An 8,410-nucleotide genomic window follows, 5' to 3' on the forward strand; every position below is an offset into this window, starting at 1 on the left:
CCGCATTCGCACCTGTTCTGGGAAGCGTCGTAAGTGGTTTTATGAACAAGTACTAAAATGAGTTTGAAAACGGCGCAGAAAATGTACCCGATCTCCCCTTATCAGCTCGAGAGACTAAATCGACCTGCCCCAACCATTCGCGATACATCCAAGTATTCTCTAGATGAAGAGATGAAGCAGGTTTTGGATTATAAAAATTTAAATCGATATGAAAAGATAAAAATTTATCAAGCCCCGATGCAACGTTACATAGGGTTGGTCAAACAAAAAGACTCCGAGCAGGTTATCTTTATCGTATGATTATGTTGGAATGCAACCTGTAATAAATAACCTAGCTAGATTAGTTTTATGCTTATGTTGGAATGCAACCTGTGATAAATAACCTAGCTTGTCCAGTCCTACACAAAAGTAAGCAGGGCTGTGGACAGTATTCCTACGCGCATTCTCAGCAGCATGATGAAAATAAAATTGAACGTATTTTTTTTATTGTCGGACTCGGTGGACTCGGTCAAAATCAGCACTGAGTCCGGCAAAAATGACCGAGTCCGACTGAGTCAGAGTCCTCGAGTCCAAGTCCACAGCCCTGCTACCTACTAAAAGTACAAACCTTTTATACAATGACCTTTACATCTCATTTCTATTACTTCACACAAACTCTACATCCATCTGCTCCTGGTTCGGCCCCCGGGTGAGAAATTTAGAACCAAATTCGACCCGCCAGTCAAAAAGTTTGCCCACCCCTGGTCTCGGCGGGTGTGTCTTTGACGTTAGCTAACTCGTCCGATGCATAAACACCTCCAAACAACGCCCTTTGCATCCGAGTCATAATCAAGTCCAATTCACGACCGTTCATAGCGTTAATAATAGTCCATCAATACTTCCCTGTTGGCATTAATCTCAATAAGGGAATCATAAGCCGCGTATACAATAAGAGTGGCTGTGTACGGTAGCGGCGTACGGAAACGCAAATCTAGTCTTAAAACACCGTTATTTACGGGTAACAAAGCCCCAGAGTCATCTGCCTGACTTAAATTGAAAACAAAAAGTGAGTATCCTTGACTAAAATCCTGTTGATCGATACAAAGAGGTAAATCTTTCAAAAAACGCCCTGTTGCTGTGTGTAAATTATGAAATTCACGTGTACATATCCCAGCTTCGAAATTGGGCTGAAAAGCTTTGTCAGGTATTTGTCGACCTTCATGGCTAAGAGCCAATTACTCTATGTTATGATGCAAAAAATTAAACGGATTTAAATCTCTCCGCCCCATGAAGCTGTTATGATTTACCATAGCTAATACAATGTGTAATATGTCCGAGAAAGAGATTGTCTTGATGACAAATCCGCGAGTTTTGGGGTATGGAGAATGTCTTCATATTGATTCTGGTTAATGGATACAATGCGTTACCTAACTGTAAAGCTGCGGGGTGGCCAACTGCTACGGCCGGTGAGACTGTTACTTTTTGGAGCGCTCATGAGACAGAAATCATCAGGAGCTCTAGTTAACTTCAGATGCAGATCCACATTATTCAATAGATGGCGTTCAGAAAAGAAAATATCTCCATGAAGCGGTCCCGTTAGGTGGAATTCATGTGACCCTGCTATCTGCTGTGCGCGTCGAACTAACCCCTCGTTGGCCCCGCCCCCTTCGAAAGCGATAGAATCCATACGCCCCCTTGTGTCTTTAGCGAACATTCCTGCTGTGAATTGTGACTCCAAAGAATCGTTTGAAAAGTTTAACAATAACTCAATGATGGACCGACAGGCGTATGTGGCGCTAGATTGTGAGATTAGCCGCCCGCCCAGCGAAACATCTAATTGACTAAAAATTGTGTTTATCGGGAAATGCACAATGCCAACTTGCTCTTGTGGCGGTAAATTAGTTCCATCTCTACGCGTGACCTTTAAACACAGGTGTAGTAACGTGTCGGATAAATCTAAATATTTTGAGCCGTCCCCGGGTATAAAAAATTCGATTGGACCCTGGTCCACAATGGCGGATAAAGGGAGAAATTCCACATAAGAACTGTCTTCGATGGAGAGTTGCGTCATGGGAGGACAGAAAATGTCGAGACTTCATAGCGTTCCCACTTGGAATTTAAAATGTAGAAGGGCCATGTCTTGCATCTCCTCCACCTTTTCTTGACAACTGATCTGAGATTGGCCGACCGCCTTTTTCTTTTAACGCTCCTTTTTCTCCGCCCACCAGGGTGCAGCCCTCGGCGTGATAAAGCAGCAAGCCCGGAACCTTCTTGAGTGGTTTCTGGTTTTCGGTGAATCCTCTCTATGACCCGCCTGCTACATCCGTTGCTATGTTTTTAGCAGCGGCTTGAAGGTGTGGCTTCGCCAAGTTAAAGCCATTTTTGAACATCGGCACCACGAAGCGGAAGAGTTTTGCAAAAATAGAGCCCAGACCGCGCCCGTATTGAACCGGGCTTCCTTGGAACCCCTGAAATGACCCCCCTACTTGTGTTTCGTAATAATTGACAAAACGATACAGGTCGGGATGCGTGGTTGACGTCACCATTATTTTTTATTATTTCGATCTAAAATACAGAATGAGAATAATTTTCCCATATTCAAATTCTAACGGATTGTTCTGGTCTGTTTGTAGGTAAATCGAAATGGTTTCGATATGGCTTCTGCACACGTCTAAATAGTAAACAGGATTAAAAGTCTTGTTTATAACATCACTGTATTCCCCCTCAATGGGAAGAGATCGGAGCGTAGGCGTCGCCTACTGTCTGATGATCTATGACGTCACTGTAGACGAATATGAAATATGATCCTGCTCGTCTGCCGGAAGGCGTAAACGGACAGCATCGTCCGCTTACGCCTTCCGGTCTGAGCGAGAGCCAACGTTCAGGGTTCATTCCAACAATGTACGCTAGAGGGCTCTTGAACATAATTCTCAAACCTTCTTCGGCCGAAAACAAGAACCTCTGCTTACGTATGTTGAGCAAATTGCACATCAATCTTTTTCTTACTCACTTTAGTTAATAGAGTTTGAATTTCCGAAGCCAATGACTCATGATCGTTGTAAACGCCTCCTCGAACTTTCAACATATGTCGAACTTCTGAATCATCTTGGAATACGTCGCCTCTGTGAGCAGAAAACTTCGGCTGTTTGAGATAGAAATTCCGTTTTTTCTCAGGAACGTCAGAAATTGAGTTGATGTATGAAATTTCACATAATCTGACCTCCCATGAACCTTTTAAGTTGATATGTTGCGCTAATTCCACTTTAAATTCTGAAAGGGTATTTTCACTGAAAATGTGCATACTAGCATTTGACGCGAATGTTACGTAGAATTCTCTTTGGCCTTCACCCATCTTGTAATTTTCACAGAATTTTCTGTATGCGGAAAATTTTTATTTTTTTTATTTTTACTTTTTGTAATTCCGCTTCGTAAAAGCTGCCGTCTATAGGCATACCATCCAAGTCCGATATTTTGTAGACGGTGGGTACGCGATGGAGACGTTGTGTTATTCTGAATACTTCGTCCGTGTAACTTTGCAAATAACCCTTCTCAAAAACGCCTCTTAGTTTGGAAAGCCGCACAGTTTCACCTGGAGCGAAATGGAACTTGTCCCCCGGTGGAAAGGATTGTTTGCATAGAGGTTGGTGAAAACAATATCTTTATTATCCTCGTTTGTGGCATTTGGTGTCATTTTTATACTAGTATGAAAACTGTCATTATAGTTGACAATAAAATCCTGAATTATATTGACGTATCGTTGTGTGTTCTTAGCTGTGAAATACCTCCACATGCGTGCCTTTAACGTTTTTTTGAATCGTTCAACTGTTTGCGCTTTTGTATCGGAAGACGTTGCAAAATGTATAATATTGTGCTGTCTCATTAATTTCTGGAAATGATAGTTAAAAATTATTTCCCCTTATATGTCTGGAGCCGTAGTGGAATGCCGCTAACTGATAAGACATCTTCAAATGGTTTGGTGACCTGCATACCTGTTTTTAGCTTTCAAAACTCGTACATATGTAAATATTTATATCCATCATTGTAGCGTGCTAATGATTGCATATCGCATAAATCTGCTTGAAATTGTCTCATAGGACCTCAGACAAAAAGTTATTCTGGCTGGTTTATGTAAAGTATAAGCATCTTGATCGGATAAAAAAGCTTTCACTTTTTTAATGTTAGTGTTTTTACAGCTAACAGCCGCTGTTCTGTGTAAGCGTGCCTCTCCCCCGAAACTAGCTGGATTTTTAGCATTATAATAGAGTTTTTCAAGACATCTCTCCCCACCCATTGTTAGATGTGGTCTGCAGGATATCGGAGTGTGACGCGGTTAATGAAGCAAACAGGTTTATTACAAAAAAGAAAATTCAGCTAGTTCTTAAAAACATTACTAATGAGTAGAAAAAACGTATAAAACACACAGCAGTAAAAATAAAAAAAACATGGTAAAAAAAAATATGTTTTTCTACAGCTCCTACGGTTTAACATAACGCATGAATGAAATAACACAGGTGGTGCTACTTTGGACTCAATTAGGGTTTTAAATTTCTTTAGCTCCCCGGTTATATCATTTGGCAAATGGTATTTAATAGTCTTTCCAAAGGTTCTAAATAATAGTTCGACTTCACTATTACTCAACAACACAATGCCACTAAATTCTTGTTTTATCAAATGGAGACGCGCAAAGACCTTGCATCCATGTGCGAGGTCGTGCAAAATGGCAGCAGCGTGTTTATAAGAGAGCCTGCTGTCTTAAAATAGAAAAGCATGGTCGATAAAGTATGGAGGAAGTTAGCATTGCACAACTCGGCCGTCACTGTTTCATAATTTGCATAGAAATAAAAGCAGCGGTCCTCAATAAACAGGCACGTGTGATGCAACTGGCTAAGATCGTCAAAGGTACACCCGTCACATTTCATTTTTAATTAAGGCATCGTACAAAAGATGAGCGACCATTAGTTTCACACGTATGTAATCTTCCACCACCAGCCATGAAAGGGGTTCTAACTTCATAGCATATTCATCTGGCTGTGTGTTGATTCGGGCTGGCGTTGATGTCAGCGGTGGTATTAGTTCAAAGTCCATGTCGATCAGTGGGGAGTCCTGCGTCGGAATGTTGTCCCCAGCGGTGGGTGAGGGGTAGTCGACAACGATTGTGTCATCCGCGGCCAGATCCATGTCCCCCGCAAAATCATCGGCTACCCTGGCCTCTGTCTCTGTATTAAGTATGTGGGCAATGTCAGCGGCAGATAAGCTGGGCAAATCCATACCGTTTTCAGGGTAACGCGCGCATGCGTTGTCAAACAGGTCGATGGCTCGAGACGAGGACTAATGTGGGTCCATCCCGTTTTCTAAGCGGCTCTCACCGCTGTACCCCGGGGTCACACTGCTCCTCATGAATCCGAGGTTCGACCTCCCGACGGACCCTCCTCTCCACCACCCGTGAATAGACCTTACCAGGGAAGCTGAGGAGTGTGATTCCCCTATAATTGGAACACACCCTCCGGTCCCCTTTCTTAAAGAGGGGAACCACCACCCCAGTCTGCCAATCCAGAGGCACCGTCCCCGATGTCCACGCAACGTTGTACAGGCGTGTCAGCCATGACAGCCCCACAACATCCAGATCCTTTAAGAACTCTGGGCAGATCTCATCCACCACCAGGGCTTTGCCACCGAGGAGTGTTTTTTAACTACCTCAGTGACTTCGACCTCAGAGATTGGAGAGTCCGCCTCAGAGTCTCCAGGCCCTGCGTCCACAATGGAAGGCGTGTAGGTGGAATTGAGGAGGTCTTTGAAGTATTCTCCCCACCGACTCACGACGGACAGAGTCGAGGTCAGCAGCACGCCATCTCCACTGTAAACAGTGTTGATGGTGCACTGCTTCCCCCTCCCGAGACACCGGATGGTGGACCAGAATTTCCTCGAAGCCGTCTGGAAATCATTCTCCATGGCCTCGACAAACTCCTCCCACGCCCGGGTTTTTGCCTCAGCACCCGCCGAAGCCGCTTTCCGCTTGGCCATCCGGTACCTGTCAGCTGCCTCCGGAGTACCGCAGGCCAAAACGGCCCGATAGGACTCCTTCTTCAGATTGACGGCATCCCTTACCGCCGGTGTCCACCAGCGGGTTCGGTGATTGCCGCCACGACAGGCACCAACGACCTGACGGCCGCAGCTCCGGTCGACCGCCTCAACAATGGAGGCACGGAAGATGGTCCACTCAGACTCAATGTCCCCCACCTCCCCCGGGACGTGGGAAAAGCTCTGCCGGAGGTGGGAGTTGAAGCTCTTCCTGACAGAGGATTCTGCCAGACGTTCCCAGCAGACCCTCACAGAGCGTTTGGATCTACCAGGTCGGACCGGCATCTTACCCCACCATCGAAGCCAACCCAGGTGATCAGTGGTGATCAGTTGACAACTCCGCCCCTCTCTTCACCCGAGAGTCCAAAACATGCGGCCGCAAATCCGATGACACGACTACAAAGTCAATCATCGAACTGCGGCCTAGGGTGTCCTGGTGCCAAGTGCACACATGGACACCCTTATGCTTGAACATGGTGTTCATTATAGAAAATCCGTGTTGAGCACAGAAGTCACAGAACCCAAACTGTGTGTGGAGGCAAGTCCGACTATGTCTAGTCCAGGGGTTGGCAACCAAGAGCATGCGGCTCTTTAGCACGCCCCTAGCGGCTCCCTGGAGCTCTTGCAAAAATGCGTGAAAATAGAAAAATATGTTTTTGTTTTGTTTTTTGAAATATGGTTTTTAGATGGTAATCATGACACAAATTCTTATGCTGTAGAAAATTTATGTAGTTGTAAATATATTAAAAATACAGAATTTCAGAATGGCGCAAAATTGCGTCATAGCAAGCGACCTAGCACAGGCGAGTTGTAAACAAACAGGTGTGTGAGTGACGGGCCATGGATTCAAAAGGCAAAAAGACAAAGATTACTGATAAGAACTGAGGCTTCAAGAAAGAATGGACTCAACTATTTGCTTTTGTTTCCAATGCTGAAGGATTGCCTGAATGTTTTATTTGCAATGAGAAGTTGTCAAATATAACAAGAAGAGCAATTTGGAGCGACATTTTCAGCTAAAGCATGCTAAATTTGCTGCCGATTACCCAGTTGGAACTGAGAGGAAAGATGCAATTTGAGGAACAAAAAAACAGTTTCAAGAAGTGGATTGCATTTCCAAACTCTACTACTGCGGCAGGTTTTGTTGCAGCCCGGGAGATAATAAAGCGCGGAAAACCATTCACCGATGGCGAGTATATGACGGATTCATTCGTTAAAATATCAGAGTGCCTATTTTCGGACTTCAAAAACAAAACCGAGATCATTCAGAAAATTAAAGACGTGCCTCGCTCTGCAAAAACAGTGAAGGAAATGGTCATTTGAATGGCAAACAATATCACCGATCAGCAAATCAAGGACATCAATTCAGCTCCAGCTTTCTCAATTGCCTGTGATGAGTTGTGTGACGTGACCGATATCGAACAGACAACTCTGCTATGCAGGCACGTGAACTCTAATGGGCCGCAAGAAGACATTGATACCACTCAAAGGCCAAACACGGGGGGAGGACATCTGCGAGGCTGTGCTGCAGGTGTTTAAATGACAGAGATACACACTGGCCACCTGATTTCAGTCGCTACAGATGGTGCACCGAGTATGAGAGGGTCGCAAAAGTTTGTGACTTTACAACAGAAAGTATTGGATTGAAATTTGCTTGCACTCCATTGCATATTGCACCAAGAGGCGCTGTGTGCATAAACACAGGTATGGAACCTTGTCATCCATATTGTGAACAAAATAATCGCAAAAGCATTAAACCACCGTCAGTTCCATGAATTGCTAGATGAAGTTGACAGCGAATATGCCGATCTCCTTGTTGCACAACAAAGTCCGCTGGCTATCCAGGGGTGACGTTTTGCGTCGCTTTGTTCCTTTGTATTTCAAGATTCAAGAATTTTTATTGGCCATGTTTGAGCGTGCCAAACAAGGAATTTGACTTCAGTACATCACAGCCTCTGTTCAACATTTAGGTGCCTAACAACACTCAGCACATGTGCAAAACTTGACAAATATTCTCAAACATCCCCTGATCTTAAACTTTTATTTGTAGCCTACTACCTCAACTCCAGCCGACACTGATGACACTTTTTTTTCCTGCACTACTACTGCACTTTGTCCGCACTACTGTTTCCGATTATTCATCTACTTTTCTATTAGTCGATTACTTGACTTGACTATGTTACTCGTATCTACCTCATGCACTGGATGGAGGTCTCCAATATCATTGTACTATGTAGAATGACAAGGTTTTGTGATTTCTGATTTCTAATTATTTTAATAGTAGGCATACACTCATGTATTGACAGTCTATGTTGCCTTATAAAAAGCTTTTTGATTTTTGTGGCTCCAGACAGGT

This window comes from Syngnathus scovelli, chromosome 10, assembly GCF_024217435.2.
Source record: "Syngnathus scovelli strain Florida chromosome 10, RoL_Ssco_1.2, whole genome shotgun sequence".
Lineage (NCBI taxonomy): Eukaryota > Metazoa > Chordata > Actinopteri > Syngnathiformes > Syngnathidae > Syngnathus > Syngnathus scovelli.